This window comes from Acinonyx jubatus, chromosome B1 (genome assembly GCF_027475565.1).
Source record: "Acinonyx jubatus isolate Ajub_Pintada_27869175 chromosome B1, VMU_Ajub_asm_v1.0, whole genome shotgun sequence".
Classification (NCBI taxonomy): Eukaryota; Metazoa; Chordata; class Mammalia; order Carnivora; family Felidae; genus Acinonyx; species Acinonyx jubatus.
This window is the reverse complement of record NC_069382.1, coordinates 157,625,363-157,652,505: the sequence shown is the minus strand read 5'-3', so window position 1 is coordinate 157,652,505 and position 27,143 is coordinate 157,625,363. Positions and strand designations below refer to the sequence as shown.

Here is a 27,143-nt window from a genome sequence, read left to right as displayed (position 1 = left end):
TATCTTACATAACAGGGATTTAAAATACAACATTTGGGGCCCCCCCAGGCTCAGTCAGTTAAGTGTCCAACTTCAGCTTAGGCCATGATCTCATGGTTCATGGGTTTGGACCCCGTGTCGGGCTCTGTGTTGACAGCTCAAAGCCTGCTTCAGATCCTATTTTTCTCTCTCTTTCTGCCCCTCCCCCATTCTCTCTCTCTCTCAAAAAAAAAAAAAAAAAAACCATTAAAAATAAAATGCAATTATCTAAGAAATTCAAATATTTTAAAGTTGCAAAAATATTAATATAAGAATGAAATATTATTAAGTTTTAAGCTTTGGAATACAGAGAGAAAAGAGATTACAGACAGTATAATCTAAATCCTCATCTTTTTCAGCAGGAATTCAAGAGACATAAATTAAAGTTAATTAATCAAGGTGCATCTGAGTGGCTCAGTCAGTTAAGCATCCGATTTTGGCTCAGGTCATGATCTCACTTGAGTCCTGCATCAGTCTCTGGACTGACAGCTCAGAGTCTGGAGCCTGCTGTGGATTCTGTGTCTCCCTCTCTCTCTCTACCTTTCCCCTGCTCAAGCTCTCTCTCTCCCTCTCTCTCAAAGATAAGTAAACATTTTTTTTAAAAATTTTAATAAAAAAAATAAGGTTATTAATCAAGAAATAAAAGCAGGTCCCAAAGGAAGAAAAACCCAGGACCAGATGGCTTCACAGGAAATTCTCTAAAACATATAAAAAATTAACACCAATCTTTCTCAAAGTGTTCCAAAGAATTAAAGAGGAGGGAACATTTCCAAACCCATTCTATGAGGTACCAGTACCCAGATACCAAAACCAGAAAAAGACACAACAAGAAAACTACAGAGCAATATCCCTGATGAACAGTGATGCAAAAATCCTCAACACAATACTAAGAAACCAAATTCAACAGCACATTAAAAAGGATTATGTAGCATGATCAAGTGGTATGTATACCTAGAATGCAAGGATGGTTCAAAATATGAAAATCTATCAATGTAATACACCACATTAAGAGAATGAGGGGGAAAAACACATGATCATCTCAACTGATGCAGAAAAAGCATCCAACAAAATTCAACACCATTTCCCAATAAAAACACTCAATAAGCTAGGAAGAGAACTACCTCAACACAATAAAAACCTTGTATGAAATGTCCACAACTAACATCAATCATAATCAACAATGGAAAACTGAAAGCTTTTCTTCTAAGTTTAGGAACAAGGCAAGGATGCCCACTCTCATCACTTCTACTCAACACACTGCTGAAAGCCCTAGCTAGAGCAATTACTAGGCAAGAAAAATAATATTTCCTCTTTCATTTCTGATTTAGAGTCTTCCTTTTTTCTTAGTCTAGCTAACGTTCTATCAATTTTATCTTTTCAAAAAACCAGCTATTAGTTTCATTCATCTTTTATATTGTTGTCTTAGTCTCTGTTTCATTTACCTCTGCTATCATCTTTGTTTTCTTCCTTCTGCCAACTTTAGCCTTAGTATGTTCTTTTTCTAATTCCTTGAAGTGTAGTTAATTGTTTATTTGTCTTTCTTTGTTCTTAATCTAGGTATTTATTGCTAAAAACTTCCCACTTAAAACTGCTTTTGCTACATCCCATGTGTTTTGGTACCTCGTGTTCCCTTTTTTGTTTAAGCGATACAGTTTACTCTTGAACACAGATTTGAACTGCACAGGTCCACTTACACATGGGTTTTTGTTTTTGTTTTTTGATAAATACAGTACTATAAATTTTCCCTATGATTTTAATAACATTTTCTCTCTAGCTTACTTTATTATAAGGATATAATTTTTAATACACAAAACATACAAAATATGTTTCAATCAACTGATTATGTTATTAGTAAGGCTTCCTTCCAGTCAACAGCAGACTATTAGTAATGTTTTTAGGAAGTCAAAAGTTAACCATCCATGTGGTACACCTGAGTAGCTCAGTCAGTTAAGCATTCAACTCTTGATTTCTAGCTCCACATGGGCGTGGAGCCTGTGTAAAGATTCTTTCCATTTGTGCTGGCTCAAGAAAAAAGAAAGGAAAAGAAAAGGGAAAAGAAAGAAAAGAAAGGAGAGAAAGAAAGAAAGAAAGAAAGAAAGAAAGAAAGAAAGAAAGAAAGAAAGAAACAGAGAAAGAAAGAAGAAAGAAAGAAAGAAAGAAAGAGAGAGAGAGAGAAAGGGAAAAAAGTTACATGTGGATTTTTGACTCCCACACTGTTCAAGGGTCAACTCTATTTTGATTTCTCTTTTATGTTCTTTAACCCATTGAGTATTCAGGTAGGTGTTAATTTCCACAGAACTGTGAATTTTCCAGTTGTCCTCCTGTTGTTTCTAGTTTCAAAACCCTATGGTTGGAAAAGATATTTGATATGAAATCAATCTTCTTACATTTGCTATGGCTTATTTTGTGACTTAAGATATGCTCTATCCTAAAGAGTGTTCCATGTACACTTGGGAAAAATGTGTATTCTGCTGCTGTTGAGTGGAATGTTCTATTCTATGTATAAGGTATATTTCATGTTTAGTGTTTACTTAGTTTCTGTCAAGATGATCCATCCACTGTTGAAAGTGAGGTATCAAAATCCCCTACTATTATTGTATTGCTGTCTATTTCTCCCTTAATTATATGTTATTTTCTTAAAATTTTTAGATACTCCATTGTTGGGTGCATATATATTTATAATTATTACATACTCTTAATGAATCAACTCCTTTTTCATTTTAGGACTCTGTCTCTTGATATAGTTTTTGACTTAAAATCTACTTTGTTTGCTATTAAGTATAGCTACTCCTGCTCTCTTTGGTTTCCATGTGCATAGATAATCTTCTTCCATCCCTTCAATTTGAGCCTACATGTGTCCTTGAAGCCAAAGTGAGTCTTTCATAGGCATCATATAGTTGGGTCTTGTTTTTTAATCCAGTCAGCCACTCTATGCCTTTTGACAAGTAAATTTAATCCATTTGTATTTAAAGTAATTATTGACAGTTAAGAACTTACTAATGTCTATAGTTGCACCAAAAACCATAAAATACCTAGGAATAAATCTAACCAAAGAGGTGAAAAATCTATACAAGGTGAAAAAACTATAGAAAGGCTGATGAAAGAAATTGAAGAAGACACAAAGAAATGGAAAAAGATTCCATGCTCCTGGATAGGAAGAACAAATATTGTTAAAATGTCGATACTACCCAAAGCAATCTACGTATTCAATGCGATCCTTATCAAAGTAACACCAGCATTCTTCAGAGCTAGAACAAATAATCCTAAAATTTGTATGGAACCAGAAAAGACCCCGAATACCAAACGAATCTTGAAAAAGAAAACCAAAGCAGGAGGCATCACAATCCCAGACTTCAAGCTATACTACAAAGCCGTAATCATCAAGACAGTATGGTACTGGCACAAGAACAGACACTCAGATCAATGGAATAGAATAGAGAACTCAGAAATGGACCCATAAACGTATGGGCAACTAATCTTTGACAAAGCAGAAAAGAATATCCAATGGAATAAAGACAGTCTCTTCAGCAAGTGATGCTGGGAAAACTGGACAGCAACATGCAGAAGAATGAACCTGGAGCACTTTCTTACACCATACACAAAAATAAACTCAAAATGGATGAAAGACCTCAATGTAAGACAGGAAGCCATCAAAATCCTCAAGGAGAAAGCAAGCAAAAACCTCTTTGATCTTGGCTGCAGCAACTTCTTACTCAACACTTCTCCAGAGGCAAGGGAAACAAAAGCAAAAATGTACTACTGGGACCTCATCAAAATAAAAAGCTTCTGCACAGCGAAGGAAACAATCAGCAAAACTAAAAGGCAACCGACAGAATGGGAGAAGATATTTGCAAATGACATATCAGATAAAGGGTTAGTATCCAAAATCTACAAAGAACTGATCAAACTCAACACCTAAAAAACAAATAATCCAGTGAAGAAATGGGCAAAAGACAGGAATAGGCACTTCTCCAAAGACATCCAGATGGCCAACTGACACATGAAAAAATGCTCAACATCACTCATTATCAGGGAAATACAAATCAAAACCACAATGAGATACCACCTTATACCTGTCAGAATGGCTAACATTAACAACTCAAGCAACAACAGATGTTGGCAAGGATGTGGAGAAAGAGGATCTCTTTTGCATTGTTGGTGGGAATGCAAGCTGGTGCAGCCACTCTGGAAAACAGTATGGAGGTTTCTCAAAAAACTAAAAATAGAACTACCCTACCACCCAGCAATTGCACTACTAGGCATTTATCCAAGGGATACAGGTGTGCTGGTTCGAAGGGACACATGCACCCCCATGTTTATAGCAGTACTATCAACAATAGCCAAAGTATGGAAAGAGCTCAAATGTCCATCGATGGATAAATATATAAAGAAAATGTGGTGTGTGTGTGTGTGTATATATATATATATATATACACACACACACACACATATATATACACACATATATATATATACACACACACATTTTCTTTATATATATATATATACACACACACATACACATACATACATACACGCTGGAGTATTACTCAGCAATCAAAAAGAATGAACTCTTGCCATTTGTAACTATGTGGATGGAACAGGAGGGTATTATGCTAAGTGAAATTAGTCAGAGAAAAGACAAAAATCATATGACTTCACTCATATGAGGACTTTAAGAGACAAAACAGATGAACATAAGGGAAGGGAAGCAAAAATCATATAAAAACAGAGAGGGGGACAAAACAAAAGAGACTCATAAGTATGGAGAACAAACTGAGGGTTGCTGGAGGGGTTGTGAGAGGGTGGATGGGCTAAATGGGTAAGGGGCATTAAGGAATCTACTGAAATCATTACTTCACTATATACTAACTAATTTGAATGTAAATTTTAAAAAATAAAAAATAAAGTTAAATCAAAAAAAAAAAGAAGTTACTAATGTCATCTTATTTTCTGGCTGTTTTGTGTAGCCCCTTCATTCCTTTCTTCCTCTTTTGCTGTCTTTGTGAACTGATTTTCTATAGTGGTATGCTTTGATTCCTTTCTCTTTATCTTCTGTGAATCTACTGCAGGTTTTACTTTGTGGTTGCCATGAGGCTTACACAAAACATTTTATTAACAGTCTATATTAAACAGGCATTAACAGTCTATATTAAACTAACAACTTCAATCACATACAAAAATTTTATTCTTTTATGCCCCCTCCCATACTTTATTTTCTATGTTGTAATTTACTTTTTATATAGCCATATAAATTGTTGCAGCTATAGTTTTTAATAATTTTGGCCTTTAAGCCTTTATACTAGTTAAGTGATTCACACACATTACATTGTAAGAATAATCTGAATTTTGACTGTATACTTACCTTTACCAGTATGTTCTATAATTTCATATAATTTTATGTTACTAAGTAGCATCTTTTCATTTCAGCTTGAAGAATTCCTCTCAGCATTTCTTGTAAGTCAGGTCTAGTGGTGATAAACTCTCTCAACTTTTGTCTGTTTGGGAAAGTCTTTACCTCTCTTTCAACCCTGAAAAACAATTTTGTGGGGTAAAGTTTTCTTGATTGGCAGTTTTTTCCTTTCAGCACTTTGGATATATCTTTACATGTTCTCCTGACCTGCAAAGTTTCTGCTGAGAAATCTGATGATAGCCTTATGGGGGTTCCCTTATATGGGAATTTTTTTTTTCTCTTGATGCTTCTAAACTTTCATGTTTGACTTTAGACAGTTTTATTATAATGTCTTGGAGAATATGATTTTGGTTTGAAATTTGGGGGTGATCTATTATTAGCTTCATGAACTTAGATGGCCAAATCTCTCCCTAGATTTGGGAAGTTCTTAGCCATTATTTCTTTAAAAATTAGACTTCTCCTTTCTCCCTCTCTTACTCTGGGACTTCAATAATTCATAGTTCAATAGTACCTTGTCACTCCATAGGCTTTCTTCACTCTTTTTCATTCTCCTTTACTTTTTTTTTTAATGTTTATTTATTCTTGAAAGAGAGACAGAGCACGAGCAGGGGAGGAGCAGAGAGAGCCACCCAGGTACCCCATCATTCTCCTTTACTTTTGCTCTGCTGATTACATATCAAATGACCGGTCTTCTAATTCTTTCTTCTGCTTGGTTGAGTCTGCTATTGAATCTACTAAAATCTTCAGTTCAATCATTGTGTTCTTCAATTGTAGGATTTATTTGAATGGTTTCTATTTCTTTGAATTTCTTTTTTGATAATTTGCTGTGTAATGCTACTCCTCTAAGGGTTTATATTTAATCCCTATATGTTTAATTTTTTTTTCTTCACATGTAAAGCTTACTTGAATTGTCAAACTACAATATACTGACAACTGCAGAGGGTCAGGCTGTAAAAACTGGCTTAGCCACTCTACCTGGGAAACTGGGAATCTACTACAATACTCATTCAACAAATGACCCTGTATACTAGTCTGCCTATATGCTTTCAAGTAATATTCTCAGATTATAGGGCAAAACTTCTTTTATCTTTACCCTAACCCTTTCCTGTATTTCCTCTCTCATGGTGACTTCATAAAAAGATGTAATAATATATTTTGAAAAATTATAGCTGTTGGGCGCCTGGGTGGCTCAGTCAGTTGAGCATCCGACTTCAGCTCAGGTCACGATCTCGCAGTCCGTGAGTTCCAGCCCCGCGTCAGGCTCTGGGCTGATGGCTCAGAGCCTGGAGCCTGCTTCCGATTCTGTGTCTCCCTCTCTCTCTGGCCCTCCCCCGTTCATGCTCTGTCTCTCTCTGTCTCAAAAATAAATAAATGTTAAAAAAATAAAAATAAAAATAAAAATAAATAAAATAAATAAATAAAAAAGAAAAATTATAGTTGTGAATAAATCATGCAGTACAAAGTGGTATCTTGAATAATAAGCAGTACCTTAATTATTTTAGTAAAAACTTTGTACGAATGTCACTCCTTACTATTGTTTAAAATATTCCCTAGAAATTCCAAAAGAGAAAAAGTCTTTGAAATAGATCATAAATCTTTAGAGGCTATGAGTACATGTTTTGATTTTTATTTCCTGGCCCATTTAAGTAGTGCTTTTGTTGTTTGAAAGGTATTTAACTTTTTTTTTTTTTAACTTTTACATATTTTTGAGACAGGGAGAGAATGCACGTGAGCAGGGGAGGGACAGAGAAAGAGGGGGATGGAGGATCTGAAGCAGGCTCTATGCTGACAGCAGAGAGCCAGATGAGGGGCTTGAACTCACAAACCATGAGATCATGAACTGAGCTGCAGTCAGATGCTTAACTGACTGAGCCACCCAGGCACCCCTAAAAGGTATACATATACATGATTTTTAAAAAACAGTACAAAAAGGCAGCATAATGGAAAGGCAGCATGCCCAACTGTCCCTACCTGCAGTCCTACTCCCTAGAAACTATCACTTTCATCTTTTTTTTATATTTCACTTACTTTTATATTTATCTTCATAATTATACATAACACGTTCCTGTCTTTATTTCTTGAGTAGCATCAAATTACCTATTGACTCCTCATTATGAAAAAGGATTTAGTTCACTTATTATCTTCAATCTGCATTTTTTTCTCCTCATTCCAAAGGCAATCAATCCTATTGGGCATTTCTAAATGGCATGTGAAACTAAGAACTGAATTTAAACTTGCTTAAGCATCCGACTCTTGACTTCAGGCTCAGGTCATGATCTCACAGTTCACAGGTTCCAGCCCTCACGGCACTGATCGTGTGGACCCTGCCGGGGATTCTCTCTCTCTCTCTCTTCCCCTTCCGCCACTTGTACACACCCTCTCTAAATAAATAAACTTCTTTAAAAAAATTTTAATGACTTCTACTTAAATAGCCAGATATAGCTAGTAGCTACCATACAAGATGGGGAGCTCATCATTCCTATCTTTCAGAGTGTGTGTGTGTGTTTTTTTTTAACATGCTAGTCATTTTTTAAAGTTTGTATGTATTTACTTTGAGAGAGAGCGGGCACATGCACACAGGGGAAGGGCAGACTGAGAGGGAAAGAGAGAATCCCAAGGAGGTTCTGCACTGTCAGCACAGAGCCCGACACAGGGCTTGAATTCACAAACCATGAGATCATGACCTGTGTAGAAATCAAGAGTTAGACACTTAACCAATGGAGTCACCCAGGCGCCCCTAAAGTTTTCTTTACAATCTAGTAACAATCAATTTTTGTACATATCCTATAGGTGCTTGAAAAGAAGTTATGGTCTCTATTTCCAAGGTAGAATTCAGTTATCCATCAAATTTTATTTATTAATTGGGGTATTTAGATGTTCTACAGCCTTAAGATTTTGTTCACTTGATACACTATGGTCTAAGACCCATTAATGTCTTCTGCCAGTATGGATTTTGTGAATAAATGTCTAGTATGTTTTTGCCTTTTGAATATTATTTTTTAAATTATTTTTAACAGATATTTGGTACTTCATTATAAAATGAACTTTACAGAATACTCATCTTTTTGTTGCTTAATTCCATCCTCTCTTTATATCTTACAGATAGTTCTGTTACTTTTACCAAAGTTTTTATTATTGTACTATAGACATCTTTACAATCATATCCACATATAATGAACTTAGTCCTCTATTTCCTTTCTTCGGGAGTGGGGGAGCAGAGAGAGAGAGGGAAAGAATCCCAAGCAGGCTTGGCACTGCCAATGTGGAGCTTGATGTGGGGCTTGAAGTCACGAACCATTAGATCATGACCTGGGCCAAAATCAAGAGTCAGATGCTTAACTGACTGAGCCACCAAGGTACCCCAAGTCCTCTATTTCTTCACATTTTACCTGTAGGTTCTCTACTACAAGCTAGGATACAATGTGTTTATTTTTCCTCCTCCCTTTGTCATCACTAGATTTCAACAAAACACATTATCTTTCTTAACTGTTTACCTTTCTGCAGTTAGGTATACTTCTATTACTACACTTACTGATTTTATATGCTACTGGCTCCCAGCTATCACACAAGAAGCAATTAGCTTACTTAGCACACTTACTCAAGCTCCCACATTCTTCTCCCTTTTCCTTCTGAAATCGTTTGTTGTTTCATTATTCATATATGTAGCAGACTAAGGTCTGCTCAAATACTGACTTATCAATGAAGACTTCTTTGTCCACGCAATTTAAAACTGTAAACCCTGCCCTACCTCCCTCATATTCATATACTACAACCTCTTATAGCCCGATTTGTTTTACTCCAAAAGTAATAATGACCATCTAACATATTTACTAGTTTCTCATCTAGCTTCCTCCAGTTGGAATATAAACTCCCCAAGGGCAGGGTTTTTTGCCTATTTTGTTCACTGGTATAACACAGGAACTAGAACAGTACCTAGCATACCTAGATGCTCAATAAGTACTTGCTGAATAAACAGGATAAAATCCACCACTAAAAGTATATTTAAAAAACTATAAAAGCAATGTTGAGAGAAATGAAGGCCTAAATGAAAAGAGAGGTTATACTGTTTGTGGATCAAAAGACTTGGCATTAACAGGTGCCTGGGTGGCTCAGTCGGTTAAGCATCCGACTTCGGCTCAGGTCATGATCTCGCGGTCCATGAGTTCGAGCCCCACATCGGGCTCTGTGCTGACAGCTCAGAGCCTGGAGCCTGTTTCAGATTCTGTGTCTCCCTCTCTCTCTGACCTTCCCCCATTCATGCTCTGTCTCTTTCTGTCTCAAAAATAAATAAACATTAAAAAAAAAATTTTTTTTAAAGACTTGGCATTAAGAGGTCAGTTCTCTCTAAAATGATCTGTGGGCTCAATGTAATCACAATCCCAGTAGCCATTTTTATAGAGGGACCAAGTTAATCTTAAAATTATATGAAATTAAAGGAATCCAAAAAAAAACAATTTTGAAAAAGAAGCAGTGCTAGAGAATTTCCATTACTAGAAAAGCTACAATAATCAAGACATTAAGATACTGATATAAGGACAGACATATAGTTCACTACATAAAACAGATTTCATAAAGACCCACATACATATGGTTAGGTGCTTTCTGACAAAAGCAGAAAGATAACTCTGTGGAGAAAGGATGACCTTTTCTCAACAAATGATGCTGTTAACAACTGTGTACCTATGTGAGGGGAAAATTTTTTTGAAGAATCTCAACCCTTTCTTCATCCCATATATAAAAATTACTTTGAAATAAATCAAACACAAAAGCTAAAACTATAAAACTTCTGTTAAGAAAACATGAGAAAAAGTCTGAGGCAGATAAATATTTCTTAGAACACAAAAAATGTGAATCATAAAAGAATTGATAAATTGTATTTAATCAAAATTTAAAACTCTTCAAAGACACCATTAGGAAAACAAAGGAAGGCATGGGGCGCCTGGGTGAATCAGGTGGTCAAGCACCAACTTCTGCTCAGGTCATGATCTCATTGTTCCTGAGTTCAAGCCCTGCGTCAAGCTCTGTTCCCACAGCTCAGAGCCTGCTTCAGATTCTTGTGTGCGCGCACGCACGCTCTCTCTCAAAAACAAACATTAAAAAAATCTTTTAATAAAAATGAAAATAAATATCTTAGCCAGACTGATCAAGTGAAAAAAAAGACAGATTACCAAAATCAAAAATGATACTGAATCTCTACAGATTGTATATTTACTTCACTATAGATTCTATAAATATTTAAAGGGTAACAACTCATAAACAAGTTTATCAATAAATTTCACAACACAGATGAAATGGACAAGTTCCTTCAGAAACTTAGCATGCACGTGAAGAGACAGAAACATACAACCATATAACCAATAACCAACAGAAAAACAAACAATATAAGCAGACCAGTCGATGATACAGATATTGGAACCAACAGATAAGCATTTAAATAACTATCAATATACTCAGGAGAACTGGAGTATTAAAAATCTTTAAAACAGGATTAAATTGATGTTCTAGCACTCAAAATTACAATATAAAATTAAGACTATAATAGATCAGTTTCAACAAAAGAGAAAACAGTTTGAGTAATGAAAGAAGGGTCAATTTTAAAACAGGATTAAATTGATGTTCTAGCACTCAAAATTACAATATAAAATTAAGACTATAATAGATCAGTTTCAACAAAAGAGAAAACAGTTTGAGTAATGAAAGAAGGGTCAATAGAAGATACCTAAAGTGAAGTACAGAGAAAAAAATATTTAAGAGATGTGTGGAACATGATCATTGACTTGTCACATGTTTAAATTAGAATCTGAAAAGGGGAACAGAATATTTGAAGAGGAATAACAGAACATCCTCAAACAAAAAGGCATCAAGCTACTAATTCAAAAAGGGGTATGAACATAAAACAAAATACTTCTAAAGAAAAGCATACCTCAACATATTATAGTCAAACAGCTAAAAATCTAATACAAAAGAGAAAGTCTTGAAAGTAGTCAAAGAAAAATAAAAGACACATTATTGTCAGCAAGACTATAAGGTGATAATTACCTTCAATAAGACTGGCAGCTGACTTCAACAAAAAGCCAAAAGACAAGAAAACATTTTTTTAATGAAGAAAAAAAATAACTACCAACTTAGAATTCTACACTCAGTAAAAAATATTCTTCAAAACACAATGTGAAATTAAGATGGTCTCAAATAAAAATGAAAAAAAATCACCATCAGTAGGTAGACCATTATTAAAATATATAGTAAAAGAAGTTCTTCTGACGGAAGGAAAATAATCCCAGACAGAAACACACAAAGGCAGGTAGGAAGAGACCTGGAAAGGGTAAATATTAACAAAAACTGTCTAAAATCATACCCATAATGCTTTCTGGAGTTTAAAATATGTACAAATAAAATGCAGAATAATAACAATGCAAAAAGGTTGGAGTAGGAGTTAAAGTGTAAGAAATTGGCATTATTGGGGAATGGTAGAAGTAGTAATCTATACTATACTAATAAGTATACTTGTTATAATCTCTGAAATAACAATGAAAGATACAGTGAAAGAATACATAAGTCAGGAGCAAATAGTGGGAAAAACAGAATAAAAATAATTTGATTAACTCAAAAGAAAGCAAAACAGAAGGGATAAAAAGGAATGCAAAGTAGACGATTCAAAGTCAAAGTTGATGGTAGTGGAAAACTTAGGAGTAAAAAAGTAAATGAACTAATACTGAAACTAAAAGACTAACACTTGATTAAATTAATGATAATCTGCATTTATTCACAAGCAAAGACATCCATAAAATATGAAATAAACTGTTTACAAATATTCCACTTACTATAAAATTATACATACACACAAATGCCTCAGAAAATGCTAGGAAAAAAAATTTAACTGGGCTTATCCCTGAGATTTTAGGTGATTTTTTCCCATCAGAGATTTTCTTTGTAGTTTTTGGCACTTTAACTCTTTTCCAAGAAGCAAGACTCATTTTTTATAAAAACTGCAATACTTTTCAAAAGAAAAAAAAATCAGTTTACAAAATGTAATGATCAGCTCCAACAAAATAACAGGCTTACAGAAAAAGATAATGTGATCAAGTCTAAAAAGCAGCAGAACATATAAACATTTCACACAATAAACTCTAATCTTAAAACTAAAAAACCTTTATAATTACAAATATATATCATCACCGTTTCTGATGGAGACAAAAATTAATCAGATAAGAGTTGGAAATGGCTCTTCTCATCAACTAATGGTTCCCTCATTTCTCTTCTTGCATCTAATAAATATCTGTGAATTTTCTATTATACTATATTACATGTTAAAGTTACAAAATAAAGTACAAGTCCTAACATTTTTCACTTTAATTTGTGGGCTATTTCCTAAATAACTTTTTCTAATATTATCTCAACTAAAATTTAGGTTTCAACATAAAAGAAAACTAGTCATCAGTTTCATGAACAAAAATTTGCCAAAGGACTTCCAAGAAATATACAATAAATACCATGCATCTTGGAAGCATGCTCTAGTAACTGTTTTATTATTGTAAATCACATAAAAAGATCAAGTACTCCCAAAATCTCCATATAAAAACAAAACTTTAAGCAACTTATTTAAATACATTTAAACTGGGAGTCAAAAGAAAGATAAGAGCCATGTCTGGTACACATTTTGAAAATAACAAGAGGAGAATAACTGCTAACATTTATTGGCCACTTAACTTTGTTCTAAGTAATTTGCATGTACTGTCTCATTTAATCCTCACATATTAAAAACTAGTATAATCTTCCTTTCAGAGATGAGAAATTGAGGTAACATCTGCCCAAGGTTATACAACCATCTAACAGTAAAGCCAGGATTTGAATGCCAAGCAGGCTAGCTCTAGAGCCTGTGTTCTTAATCACTACATCATTCTATCAATATAAGTAATTAAGGCCTTGTTAAAGTAGTATGCTGTTAAGTTTCAGGCAATAAACAAGCTTTACTCAGAATAAACCAAATATTTTAACCATCTGATCATGTCACTAAGAATAAATAAATGAAATAATACCTAAAAACTTCCTACCTTTTTTCCTGCCTAAAAGGCAGTCCCTATTAAAAGTATATTCATAAAAATCCGAGAAACTTCCAAAAATAGACACCAGAAGGCACACTAAAAACTACTCGATTAAACTGTAAGATTTTATCTATTTTCTCTTGAAAGTAGTTTAACTTAGTTTTTCTCAACTTAAACTGGAAGATACAGATACCTAGAAGTAGAATAAAATGTCACAGAAAACCTACATAAAGCTAATGTCAATTTTTGGGAGGATAAAGAATTCTTTCTTGGTATTTAGATTTTCCTTTTAAGGAAGTGTTTTGGAGCAATCAAAAAACTTTTCTGTTGAATTTCATTTTTTTTTTAATGTTTATTTATTTTTGAGACAGTGCGAGCGGGAGAGGGCCAGAGAGAGGGGGACAGAGGATCTGAAGTGGGCTCTGCACTGACAGACTGTCAGCAGGGAGCCCAGTGTAGGGCTGGAACTCACAAACCTCGAGATCATGACCTGAGCCAAAGTCGGTTGCTCAATCAAGTCACACAGGTGCCCCTGTTGAACTTCATTTTAATTGTGTGTACTGACTGCTTCACAGATCCCCACCCTACTTAGAAGGCTTGTTCAAGAACACTACTATCCAAATGATTTATGCTCATAAAAAGTTAACTTAATACAGTTCAGTAAAACATACTTTAGAAATAAAATATAGATTCACTTTATTACAGGTCATTATTAATTTATTATACACTTATGGAACATTTTTTTCAACAAAAGCACAAAAGTTTGGTTTATCCTGGATATTAATACAAATTCAGTATCAGTCTACTTAAATTCTAATTCAAGAGTGACACATTATTTTAAAAATTGATAACTTAAGTGTCCATGTGAAAAGATCAGTAAATTGTTACACAAACCTAGAGGAGAGTACTCCACAGCCATTAAAAATAATCACATTGTAGAAAACTACCAACATAAAAATAAAAATGTTCAAGATTCATTGTTAAGTGAATAGAATAATTTGCACTACAGGGGCTCTTGGGTGGCTCAGTTGGTAAAGCGTCAGACCAGGCTCAGATTGTGATCTCACTGTCCCCAGTGTCAGTCTCCATGCACAGCAAGGAGCCTGCTTAGGATGGATTTCCACCCCACCTCCCGCCACCCCACCTCCTTCCAGGCAGGCTTTCCCTCAAAATAAAGAAATAAATAAATAAACATGGGGTGGGGGGAGAATATGCACTACAGTAGATGCATTATGAGCCCATTTTGTAAACATCAAGTGTCTTCAAGTACACATATATTTATATAATGGCTAAAAAAATGAAGCAAGAAACTATTCCAGAAGGTTAACAATGGCACCTCTTTGTAGTGGGATTTCCAGTGATATTTTAAAAATTTAGTTCATGCTTTTTCCTATTTCCCAAATTTTCTATGTTAGGGATGTGCTATTTTCATAACTGGGGGGAAGAGATTTAAAAAGAGACAAAGGCAACTATGTACATTTAAGCCATGATTTAATACAAATAATAAACTCTATATTAGGCATATGGTTTAACCCTTACTAATAAAACCCCCATCTGTGGTTGGTTTTGTTTGTTTTCAAATACAAAACCTCTTAAGGTGAACCAACCTGTGTTTTCATTGTCCACTATTCTGAATGAGAATTAAAAACTTAAGTACCTGACTAAATATGAACTCTTTGAAAAATATGGGAATTCCTGTTTTACTATTTGACCATATAAATGTAAAAATTAAAATATTTCTGAAAAACAAAGTAAGCCACATCCTAAGCGGTATACTATAGGTCAAAAACAATTCATAAATATTTAATTTTTACAAAGTGATTTCTTTATGGAGACTTCTAAGACTTAAAATAATAAGCAGAATTACATCTTTGTAAAATACACATCAAAAATACATTAACAACTCAAGAGCTGACACTATACTTATGAGGATGAATTTAGGTAATTTAACATTTGTATAACTAATAACATGGAGAAAAACTGGAAACTCCTATCCATCTAATTCACAGAAGTTGTTAACAGAGCTATAAAAATGACTAACAAATGGCTGTAAAAGCAACCTATAAATATAAATGTCATTATAATAATTACAGTCAACTTGTAAGAAATTGCTCTGACACTTTATTCTATAAGTAATTCATACAATTGCATCTAGAATTTTAGTTGGTAAAAGAGAAAATGCAATCTTTACTAGTACAAGGCCTATAAGAAACTACACATAAAAAAAACTTACTTTATGCCTCTGCAAAGAACTGGAAGGAAACGGACACAAACAACAAAAGGTAATACTGCTATAATGTGGAACTTTGATTTTTCACAAGGTTGTTGTTTGCTTTCACAGTTTAAAATATTTGCAGCAAATATTTAACTGACATAGCAGTAGGAGTAAAACTGTGGGAGAGAAGGTATATTAAATATGTGCTTTCAGGAAAGGAAATAAGGTAAGAAACAATTTACTTTTATTACTAACATCTCCCGACATATTAGATGGTAGATAATAGTTAACTGACAGAACTAAATCTCCTAATATTTCTAACAATCCTGAAATCTCAAAGAGGCTATAATTATCAAATTAAACATCAAATGGCTCTTTCCTGTGGACTAGTATAAAAACAAAAAAGCAACTATCAATTAGTCTTACAAACGTCTGCTGCAACAATGCAACTTAACTCCTTACTTGCTTACTCTTTAAAAGCTTAAGATTTGAGCTTTCTCAGTCTATCCTTCCTATCCTTTCTTAATTATTTAAAAGGATGAGATATAAACTCTCCCTCTAAATCCCACGCCTGCAAAAACAAAAGGCTGGAAACAGTCTCACCCTTTTAAACCTCATGTATATTTTTCTTCTGGAATCGATCATTTCTATCTTGTGTCATAATCCTTATGTACATGCTCTTTTATACTAGACATCAGACCCACAGGGGGCAGGGTCAATGTACTGAAATCTATGTATCTCACATAGCTTAGTAAACACTAAACAGTAAAGATTTAGTCTTGATTCATACTCTGAACTTTCTGCACACTCTATCACCTGAAAAGAATTATTAGAAAGGTAGTGTTCTCTTGCAGAAGGAAATAGGAGGTGGGTGGAGGTATGCATACTCCTTGTCTGCTGTCAGGTAAGTACAAACCAGACTAAAAGGCCTCTTCTCCTCCTTTCCCTCTCAAAGACTAGATTCCAGCCAAGTCAATCAGTGTCCCTTAGTTAAGGACAGAGTTTACCTATCTTCACTTCAAAGGACCTGGAAAGGTTCATGTAACCTAGGGAGTTTCTTGTCTGCAAGAACAGAAGAATAAAATCAAAGTTTAACCTGTGAGCTACTGACCAGGTCAAAACCCAAAGAAAACCCTAAAATGTAGACTCTAAAGAGTCCTATAAAACCCAGGAAACCCAACTCTTTCAGATAAATACAATCTACACCAGATAAAGCTCACATCAGCAGGACCTTACTGCAAACTGTAAATGCACCCAAGCTGACTGACCCCTCACAAATGAAAAGAGGAGTATGTTCTAAGAGGTATATACCACGTTAGTTAAACTTTCTGACATACTCCAAGTCATATCCCTGTCCTGTGGGTAGTACAGAACCCAATGTAGAGAGCTAAGATTTTCAATATTAAAAAGTCTAGGTTTATAAACGCACAGAAAAAGATAGAGAAGGTTATACAACAGTGTTAATAGCAATTATCTCTGGGGAGGGACGTGAAATAAAACCGTAAGTGTGCAAAGGAAGTTTTCACTTATATACATATTGTATTGTTTTCATGAGCATCAATTTACTTCCATAATTTTAAAAACAAAATTAAGTAAAACTTGGAAATGTGATTCTATTTTTTTCAAAAAGGATTAACAGACCTACATGGAATTCAAAAGAAAAATAAATGCCATTTTGCAGAAGTCTGGCTACTAGATACCTACAAATCAAACAGAAATAATACAATTATCTTAACCTACAAAATAAAAAGGAATACTGGTTACATAACAAAAATGCCAACAGTAACTGTCACCCACTACTCAACATTCACTACTTTGATTATACACTATTAGCCACCAGAGGGAGTTTCAGTACCCTCCCCTCAAAAATTACATCCACTCTAACAAAGCCCTTTTGCAATTGTAACCTAGTTAAAAAGGTTAGGTTGGCAGTTAAAAAAAAAAAAATCTTAATTTTTATAGCAATCCATAATTCATAAAAAGTTTTTACTTTATTGCACTAATAGAATGCTGCCCCTCAAATATATTTTAATTTTTCGTAAGAACTATATAAACAAATTTCAGAAATCGAGGTTCATGTCTGCTTTCCTTAAGAGAAAAAAGTTTCCCAGTCTGAAAAGCAAACTACCTGGAAAATCAAGTCTATTTTCATTGTAATGAGGTGTTCATATTCTCCAATTATCACAACTTTGGAGTTTTAAAAAAAGTGAAATTTTATACAACTATAATTCCCGAAAAAACAGGGAGACACAAAGCTGTACTCTGAAAACAGCATAATCCAGCCATAATGCCCAATGTAAATACCATTATATATTTTAGCTAAGCAAAATATAACTAAATATCTTTAGTCTGTGACTTCAGCATCTTAAAAATTAAAGTAGAAAGAGCCAAACTTATCCTAAATTTTCTTTCAATGTTAGTTCATTTTTCTAAGAAATATAAAGGGAAATCATACTGAAAATGGTCAAAACCACAACAAGCAATAGAACAGAGACAGGCAGACAGACAAAACCCACATAGCAAATTATTCTGAGAAGAGGATTTTGGTTTAATCTAGTTTATGAATCTGTAACACAGCCACCAAGAGTTTTAAATACAAAGACACAGTGTACCTCTCATTTCCCACCTCCCTTCTTCAGGTTACCGGCCCCCACCCCCCTTATTTCTTCTCCAGTATCTTCCCAGTTTCTTTATAATGGAAGAGCAAACATAAGTATATATTCTTATTCCTTCCCCACACCTTAACACATAAAGTAGCACATTATTCACACTGTCCTACACCTTTTTGTGGGGGGTGGGGAGGGACTTTTTTCCCCACTCTATAACATCTTCTGGAGATCTTTCCATGCCAGGGCACAAAAAGCTTCCTCATTCTTTCTCTCATAACTGATCATGACTAGTTCTACCACAACTTTCATCTGTCTTCTTCTGGCTAACCTTTAATGACATTCTGTTCATTCAACTACATAATACCTGAGTTAGTTTCCTTCCCCCAACAAAATTTTAAAACAAACCAGATTTGAGGTTCCCAAGGCATAGCTTTCAAGAAGCCAATTCATTAGCTAAATTATATCCTTTTTAAAACGTTTGTTTTTGAAGCAGGTGAAGGAACAAACACTCCACAATTCTTTATCCCTAAAAATAAAGCTACAAGTTAGAATGCAATCTTCCAAGTGAAATTACCTTTTTTTTGATCTGGGGGACCAGCATAATAGTCATATCAACAATGACTGTAAAACTTTCTTCTTGTGCTTTCCTTTCACTATAAAAAAAAAAAAAAAAAAAAGAATCAATGTTTTCAAGGCCAATAAGCCTTGAAGTCCTTTAGCCCGGTATCCTAATAGCAAGAAACAACCACTGATTCGATCTTTCATCCGACAGGTCAGAGGCCGAGCCATTTATCTTACTGGATCCTGCTCACTATTACCATCAACAGGACGACTTCTACACCAGCGAAAACACTCTGAAGAATGTAAGCTCTGCAGCGCTACGTGTTGGAAATTACACACCGGGGCCAGAGCGCAGGACCAGCTACACACAGACTACAGCTTCTCGGGCGGAAAGGGATCTAGAACAGCCAGCTGCGGTGGTGACAAGGCGCAGGGAGGCGCGGGTCGCCAGAAGGAAGACCTGGCGCAGCGCCTCGAGCTCCCGAACCCGCGGAGCCGCGCGCTCCCCGGGAACCGAGCCCCGGAACCACGACCACTAACGGAACCAGCCCACGGGCGGCGGCCGCCGCTCGGACTGCGGACCGCGGCGCGCGGGCCGGCAGGGCGGGGGTTCCCCGGAGGAGCTGGCCGCCCCGGCGCCCCATTGGGCGCCGCTCCAAACGTGCCCGAGTTGTGACAGGAATAAAGTGGGTCACAAGGCCTAGCGGGTCCCCAGCGAAAGCCCTCTCTGCACCGCGTCTCCGGCTTTCCCGGCCGCCCTGCCGCTGGAATCGGCCCCAGCCCCAGGGCGCGCTCTAGCCACCTGGCCCCACCGTGCACCCCAATCCCGCCCCTGCCCCGCAGGTAACCCCAGCAGCCCAGAGGGCCCCTCAGCTAGGGTGCGACTCCACCCCAACTCCCGGGAAAAGGCACACTAGGGCGATAAGCAAAACTTGGGCTTTAGCTCCCGCCTTCCCCTCCCTTGGCCGCCGCCCCCCCGGCCACACACACACACACAGACACACACACACACACACACCGCCCCCCGCTCCCTCCCCTTCCCCGCGCTCTCACCGTGTAGCTTGCGGCGGCTCCGGCTTCTTCCCTCCCCCACCCTGGAGTCTGGCTGCGGTGACTCGGAACCACTAACCCGGCAGCGTCCAGGAGACACCGCGGCTCCAGCACAAGCAGCACCTGGGGTTGTGAGTAGCGCCCCCCACCCACCTCCAAAAAATTCACCGCTACTGCCGCCCGCTCCTCCCCCTCCCTTCTCCTCCCCTCCTCCACCGGCACTAGGAGCACGCATGCGCCGCCGAGGCAAGCCTACCGACGGACTTCAGGCCCCGGGCCCACCCGGTGGGACGCCACTCACCAAGAGCGCGCACGCGTCGGCGGCCAGATTTCCTTCGCGCTCTCACTCTCGGGGGTTTCCTTTTTAAGCCGGTAGCCGCAAACCTAGTCTGTGATTGCGCTCCCTGCCAGCGCATGCGTCGTCAGTGACCCTCGCGGGCTCCGACCGCCGGCGCTCTGAGTTTGCCCCTCCCCTCACTCTCCCTTTCCCCGGCGCAACTCGATGCGCATGCGACTTGCCCCGTTAGGCAGCGCCGAGCCGCGGAGGGGATCCCGGGCGCCGAGGAGACTCCGGCTCCCTTGAGCCGTGCGTCTGCGCCGTCCGCGGAGGGAGACCGGTATTCCCTCGGAGCCCCCTACTCCGCACTCGTTACTGGAAAGCCGGGGAGGCGGGGCCTGGTCGGATCGGGGGAATCGTTGGCTTTAGGTCCGGGTGGCTTTGGCTTTCGCCTATGGTAGGGAGCGGGGAGGAGGAGGAGGTGGAGGGAGAGTTTCTTGCTGGATGAGGCATCTGGGGGTGCAAAAGGAGACCCTCTCCCTTTTAAAAAGCAAATCACTTTGCCAACAACGCCAGGGAAGATTTTCCGGGTGTTGGCAGGCGGAAGACTTTTTTCATTCACCAGCGGCATCACTCGTGTTTCCTCTCTTGGGGCTGGGAGAGGTTGTTTGCGAAGGTGGATGGACATCCAGAGACATCTTTTTCTTCTCTCTGGAAGGAGCAAGGCTCGTGTTTCTTATTGGTGGGTGGGCCTGCGGAGACCGGATATGCGCCAGTGCCTGGAGGAGGGAGGTAAAAGAAGGTCAAGATGTGTTCCTTCGGAGTTTTTCACCTGGCCTTAAAAACCTGGTGACAGTATAATGGCAGATGAGGGATGAAGCAGTGAGGATACACCAGGACATAATCTGCACGGCTTCCCTTATTAGAAAAGCATGTGAATACTTCCTACTTACTTTAGGGGAAATTACTTCCATTGATGCTTATAACACACTTGGTCCATATGGGAAAGCACGTTTCAGTAGTTGTCAATGATTGGAAAAGAAGTCTTTGCAGCCCTAATTCCTAGTATTTTTCATGTTTTAGTGAATGTCTTTTGGATTTACAATAGAAACTATCTTCTTGTTTCAAAATTGCTCCCTTCAAGGTAACATTCATCTCAGTAAGCATTTATGATTCTTGCAGAAAGAGAAAAAGAACATCAAAATTGGGGAACTTATCCCTGATCCTTCACCTGAGGATTTTAACCACTCCATCATATAGCAGACATTTTTGCCTGTTAAATATTCATTTTCTATTCCAATAATTCCTCTTGGAGAACTATTCACTCAGTCCATTATGGCTGGGGCAGTGAAGGAAGGAAGGAAGGAAGCCAGTGAAGGAAGCATATTTGAGTTGATCTTCTGCCTTAGGCTGGAGTTACCAAGTAGGGTGCTCTCTCTGCCAATGGATTTAAATCTGGAAAAATGAAGGCCTGAAGCCATCTTTCCACTCATGGATTATTCTAAGAAAGAAGGCAACGTGGAAAAAAGCGGATTCAAAGATGGAGATTTGGCCTTGTTAGCATTTAATGCCCTGAACCCAACGTGGGCCAGATAACTGGAAATTTCAGTTAAATTAGTTCTTTCATGTGTCTGTTTTATTGCTTAAACTAGTGAGAGGTTTTCTGTCACTTGCTATCATGAATCCTAAAGGATGCTGGTAGTAGGAGAGCAGGCAAGGTTAATAATATGGATAAGGTAGGTTGCAGCCAGACCAGAGGGTTTGCATGCTTCCCCTATGACATGGATATTTATATTCTAGAGAAAGTGATCCCTCCTCAGATTCTACCTCATCTAGAACTCCTATCTTCAAAAACACCTTTGCCCTTTTAATGGTTCCATTATACTCTTAGTCACTAGTATCAAATCACGTTCATCTTTGACTCCTTCCTCTCTCATTTTCTGTATTTAATCATTTACCAAGACCAATTGATAATCCTCTTTTTTTCTGCTCAGTCCTCTGCCACTGCTTGAACATTTCCCCAGTTCAGTTCACAGTTTATCTGTTCTCCCCGTATTCTCTCCAAGAAGAAAACTGAATCAGATATTTCTAATAACTTTTCCAACTTCTAGATTCTACTTTTCCCTAAGAAAAATCCTGCTTCATAGTTTCACAGATCCTAAACAACAATTTATGTAATTTAAATATTCTGTTAATTCTTTCTCATATACCTTGCTGTTACTTAAACAGCATTTCCAGCACCCTTTCCAACTGATTCTCCTAGTTGATGTCTTGATAGAGACAATATAATTTAGTTGTTAAGAGTACAAAATTGGAAACTAAAACTGCTGGATTGAAATCCCAACCCACCACTTAATATCTACATGACTTTGAGCAAGTTATTTCTCTGTTCTTCACATTCCTCATCTGTAAAATGAGGATAGTAGCAAACCTGTCTCATGGGATAATTGAGATACAGAAAATAGATGTAAGGGTGTGTGTGTGTGTAATAGTACCTGGTACATAAGAGATCCCATGTAAGCCTTGGCTATTAACAAATGATATTCCCTTCTGTATGATTCTTACATCTCTTGCTCAAGTCCTCCCCCTAGTTCTTGGGTCCCATCAGTTACAAAGTCCTGTCTATCCTTTCATTGGCATTCCTAGTTTCACCACCATAGTTTAAGGTAAACTGGAACACAGGAAATTTAAGATATGCATAATAGGGAATATAAGAAAAGTTTGTGGCATTTTTTTAAAAGAAATCTCCATGGGTTAGCCAATTTCTAATATTGTTTCTAGATCCTTTAAAATAGAGGGCAGTACAATAATATGAGGTGGTGATAATAGACTTTGTAGTCAAAGGTCTGGGCTTAAATCCTGACCAGTTCTAAAGAGACATTGAACAAGTTAAAAGAATTTGTCTGAGCTTCAGAGCATTTATCTGTAAACATAGAAGAATAAGCATCTCAGAGAATTGTGATGGTCAAATGTAAATTATAAACTGCTACATAAAGGTTTAGTAGTAAGGATGATGGTTTTAGATGTTTACAATTTGTTGCTGGAAACCTAGGAATGGTTGAAATGACTCATCAATTTTGTTTTATTTTTTTTTAATAGTAACTTTTAAAAAAATTTTTTTTAATTTTTTTTTTTTTTGAGAGAGAGAAAGAGAGTGAGCAGGGGAGGGGCAGTGGGAGAGGGAGACACAATCCAAAGCAGGCTCTAGGCTCTGAGCTGTCAGCACAGAACCTGATGCAGGGCTCAAACTCACAAAACCTGAGATCATGACCTGAGCTGAAGTCGCATGCTTAACCAACTGAGCCACCCAGTTCAGCCGCCCCTGAAATGACTCATAAATTTGTAACTCCAGCCTACACCTCTCCTTTGGGCTCCATACACTTATGTCCAATTGCCTACCTGATGTCTCCTCTTGGGTATCTCAAATATCTTGCGTGCCCCCTTCAATCTGTTCTGTACAGAGCAGCATGAGTATTCTTTTGGAAATAAGAATGAAATCGTATGCTCCTACTTGAAACCCTTTTGCTTCCCATTCCATTCATACTCCTAATCATGGTCAGAACACCCGGTTTGATCTAGCCCTTGCTATATCTCCAAACTTACGTTCTTCATTTTTTACTTTTCCCATAACACTCCCCACCTAGAAACTGCCTTTAGTTCCTTGCTAATCTCTCTCTGTTCTCAGGCTTTGGCACATGCTGTGCCCTTGCTTGGACTACCCTCCTACCTTTTCTCGTGGCTGGCTCCTCAGTCTTCATGTCTCAAAAATCTAACTACCCTATTTAAGTAGGTCTCCTATGTCTCACCTCCTCCCTCCCCCACAGAGTACCCACAGTTACTGTCTATTGTTGTGCCCACTCTTTCCTCAATGATACTTATTAAGTTACATGTATGTTTGACTTTTGTTTTTAACTAACAACTCCACCACTACATGGTACTATGAACTATGTGCTTTCTCCACCACTGAATTTGGAGCATCTATTTCAGTGCCTGAGGTGAATGAATAAACAGATGAATGAATAAATGAGATAAAAGGAATAACATGCTAGTAATAAGTTTTTAGGATCTTCTTTATATCCTAGATTATGACGGCAGGCAGATTATAATGTTGTGAGGAACTAGCCTTAGGGGCACCTGGGTGGCTCAGTCAGTTAAGCGTCAGACTCTTGATTTCAGCTCAGGTCACAATTTCATGGTTTGTGAGATTGAGACCCACCTCAGGCTCTGTGCTGACAGCATGGAGCCTGCTTGGGATTCTCTCTTTGTCCTTCTCTCTCTGCCCCTCCCCTGCACATGCACGCTCTCTCTCCCTCTCAAAAATAAATAAAAATAAATTAAAAAAAAAAAGAATTAGCCTTCATAATGTTAATAATGTGTTTTAAAGTACAAAGGGGAGATAAACTGAAATCAAGTAATGAAATTGATAACAACTCTTAATGACCAAAAATGTGGAGACTCAAGATGTCTTAAAGGGGTTTGCTGTCCAACTGCTCAATCACCTAAGGATCTCGTTAAAATAAAACTTCCAATTTGGTTAGTCTGGGATGGGGCCTGAGATTCTGCACTTCTAACTAGCCTCCAGGAATGCTGCAAATTCCAGGACCACACTTTGACAAACAAGGCACTGTAAAGTAGGGGAAGGGAATTTCAACAGAGCATCGTTGGCAGGCAGGAAGGAATAGAGAAAAATATTAGGTTGGGATATATGCAATACCTATTTTTTTTGTAGGTCCAAAACTGTTGGATGTTGGCAGTTAAAAAAAATAAAATAAAAATCCACTCAGTAAAATGGGAAACAATTATAAATAATTTATCCACCTTCTGACAAACATTTTATACCTTACTTAAATGAGAATGTAAATGAAATAGCATATGGACGTAGTACTGACCTGGGATGGCCGCCATGAGTACTTGCCAGAAGAATGTGTGGGTGTGGGTGTGGGCATGTGCACATCGTTTGAAAAAGACTGTGACTGGAATCACAACCAGCCACTTAAAACATGCTATAATTTTATGATTTTTACAAATATGAAAGTCTTCATGAACTGTTCTTGTGGAAAAAAAACTTACTGCCACCTGGTGGATTTGAGTTAAGATCTTATTAAAAGGGAAATCTATCTTTTTAATTCAGGTATCTTAAATACTACTAATACTTCTTCTATTAATTTTAACTTAAAGAAAATAGATAAATATGTATTTACTAAACAAAAAAAGATTACATTTAGGAGGACTTTTTGCATTTGGTTTTAACTGGAGATACGATAATGTTCATATTTATATGCATTACATAGTGTTAAAATTACATTTTAACTTTATAATATGGCTTTTCATTCACACAACTATTATCCTAATTAAAAATGTATCCATGAATTTGTTAAAGAGAATTGCAGCAGTTGGGTCAGTATAGGTAATTATTTCTGTTACATGTGTCCACAATGTTACAAAAAAAAACACGCTCAAAAAAAAACCCATTGTGTGCAACCCTCAACTTTCCCTCCCTTCATCCCAAGATGTATGTTTTTTCAAAAGCCCTTCTGAGCTACCTCAGAAGAAAGGGATCTCCCTGATCCTTTGCAAAATTAGATCATTTGATTTTATTCTACCTGTTAACCCAATTCAAATCTGTATTTAACTTTCCTCCCACTTCCTCATTCTCTGAGCCTCTATGATTCCTACTTCCTCCACCCCCAAGAGCAGCAGACTCTTTTCTTGACTCCGTGTTAAACTGTCTCAATTCTTACCAATTTATTTTTGTAATTTAATCATTCAAACTTAGCCTAGATTGTCTCACAAACATCAGTGAACATCCACAATCAGAATGATGGGTCCTTAATACAAAGTAGAATAATAAAATCTGTCACTGAACATTGTATTCTGAATTTACCACTCTTTTCTCTGAAAATGCTGTTTATTATTAAGCCAAGATAAAACATCCTGTAAGTCTTCTGCAATGTCCTAATATTATATATTTTTCCATGATGAATTCTTCTGTGATTACTATTAAAACATAGGCAAGTCTCACATATATTTTTCTCATTTCTCCTCATTTAGAAACTTTACTTATCATCTGATAAGTAAAGTTCTACTGATTCTATCATCTATCAGTGAGAGTACTTAGTAATTTTCTAACTTTGTAACAGAACTATTAAAAACAATAATCATGAGTGGAGATGTTTCTTATGTACTTTTCAGAATCCTTAAGTTGTGTTTTTTTATTGAGTGGTTAATTTTTTTAAATTTTTTTTTAGTGTTTATTTATTTTTGAGAGAGAGAGAGAGACAGACAGAGGGCAAGCAAGGGAGGGGCAGAGAGAGGAGACACAGAATCGGAAGCCGGCTCCAGGATCTGAGCTGTCAGCACAGAGCCCGATGTGGGGCTTGAACCCACAAACTGTGAGATCATGGCCTAAGCTGGAGTCAGACACTTAACCGACTAAGCCATTCAGGAGCCCAAGTGGTTAATTTTTTTAACAGCTAAGAGATCTCAAAGAAAAAGTATATAGTCACAAATTTAAGTATTTTCACTCAAGGCCCCTAAGTAATAAACTTTAAAATCTCTCAATGTAGGGGTGCCTGGCTGGCTTAGTAGAGCATGTGACTCTTGATATCAAGGTCTGAGTTCAAGCCCCACACTGGGTGTAGAGCCTACTTAAAAAATATTTAATAATAAAAATTTAAAAATAAAAATAAAAGCTATTGATGTAATTGAAATGAAATTTAAGGTCATCTTTCATTATTTTTATTCATAGGCCTCTTTGGGGGTAAGCAACACAGAGGACTTGTGGGTCAAAAAAAGGATAAACCACAGGGTCCAGTACAAATTCTGGTTTTGTTGGAGGCAATAAATTCTGAAATACCTGAAAGTTTTTGAAATGATATATAAGCTATAATTCTAATATAAAAATAAAACAAATCTATAAATTTTCTGATCTCTATAAAGGCATTGACAAAACAGTACA

At 37.1% G+C, this 27,143-nt stretch overlaps 1 protein-coding gene across 5 annotated transcripts in view; it reads right to left on the bottom strand.

Annotated features, from left to right (window-relative positions):
• Positions 1-20,552, bottom strand: part of CLOCK (clock circadian regulator) — a 128,170-nt gene extending 107,618 nt beyond the window's left edge. For 3 of the 5 annotated variants that reach the window (XM_027057016.2, XM_015068547.3, XM_053217347.1), the window contains exons 1-2: positions 20,210-20,552; positions 18,872-18,950 (exon numbers count right to left, since the gene is read on the bottom strand). The gene's annotated coding sequence lies outside the window, so the exon portion shown is untranslated. Of the gene's footprint in view, positions 1-18,871; positions 18,951-19,911; positions 20,082-20,209 lie in introns of those variants that run through there. The other 2 variants (XM_027057023.2, XM_053217348.1) reach the window with 1 other exon arrangement.
• Positions 20,553-27,143: the final 6,591 nt, after the last annotated feature.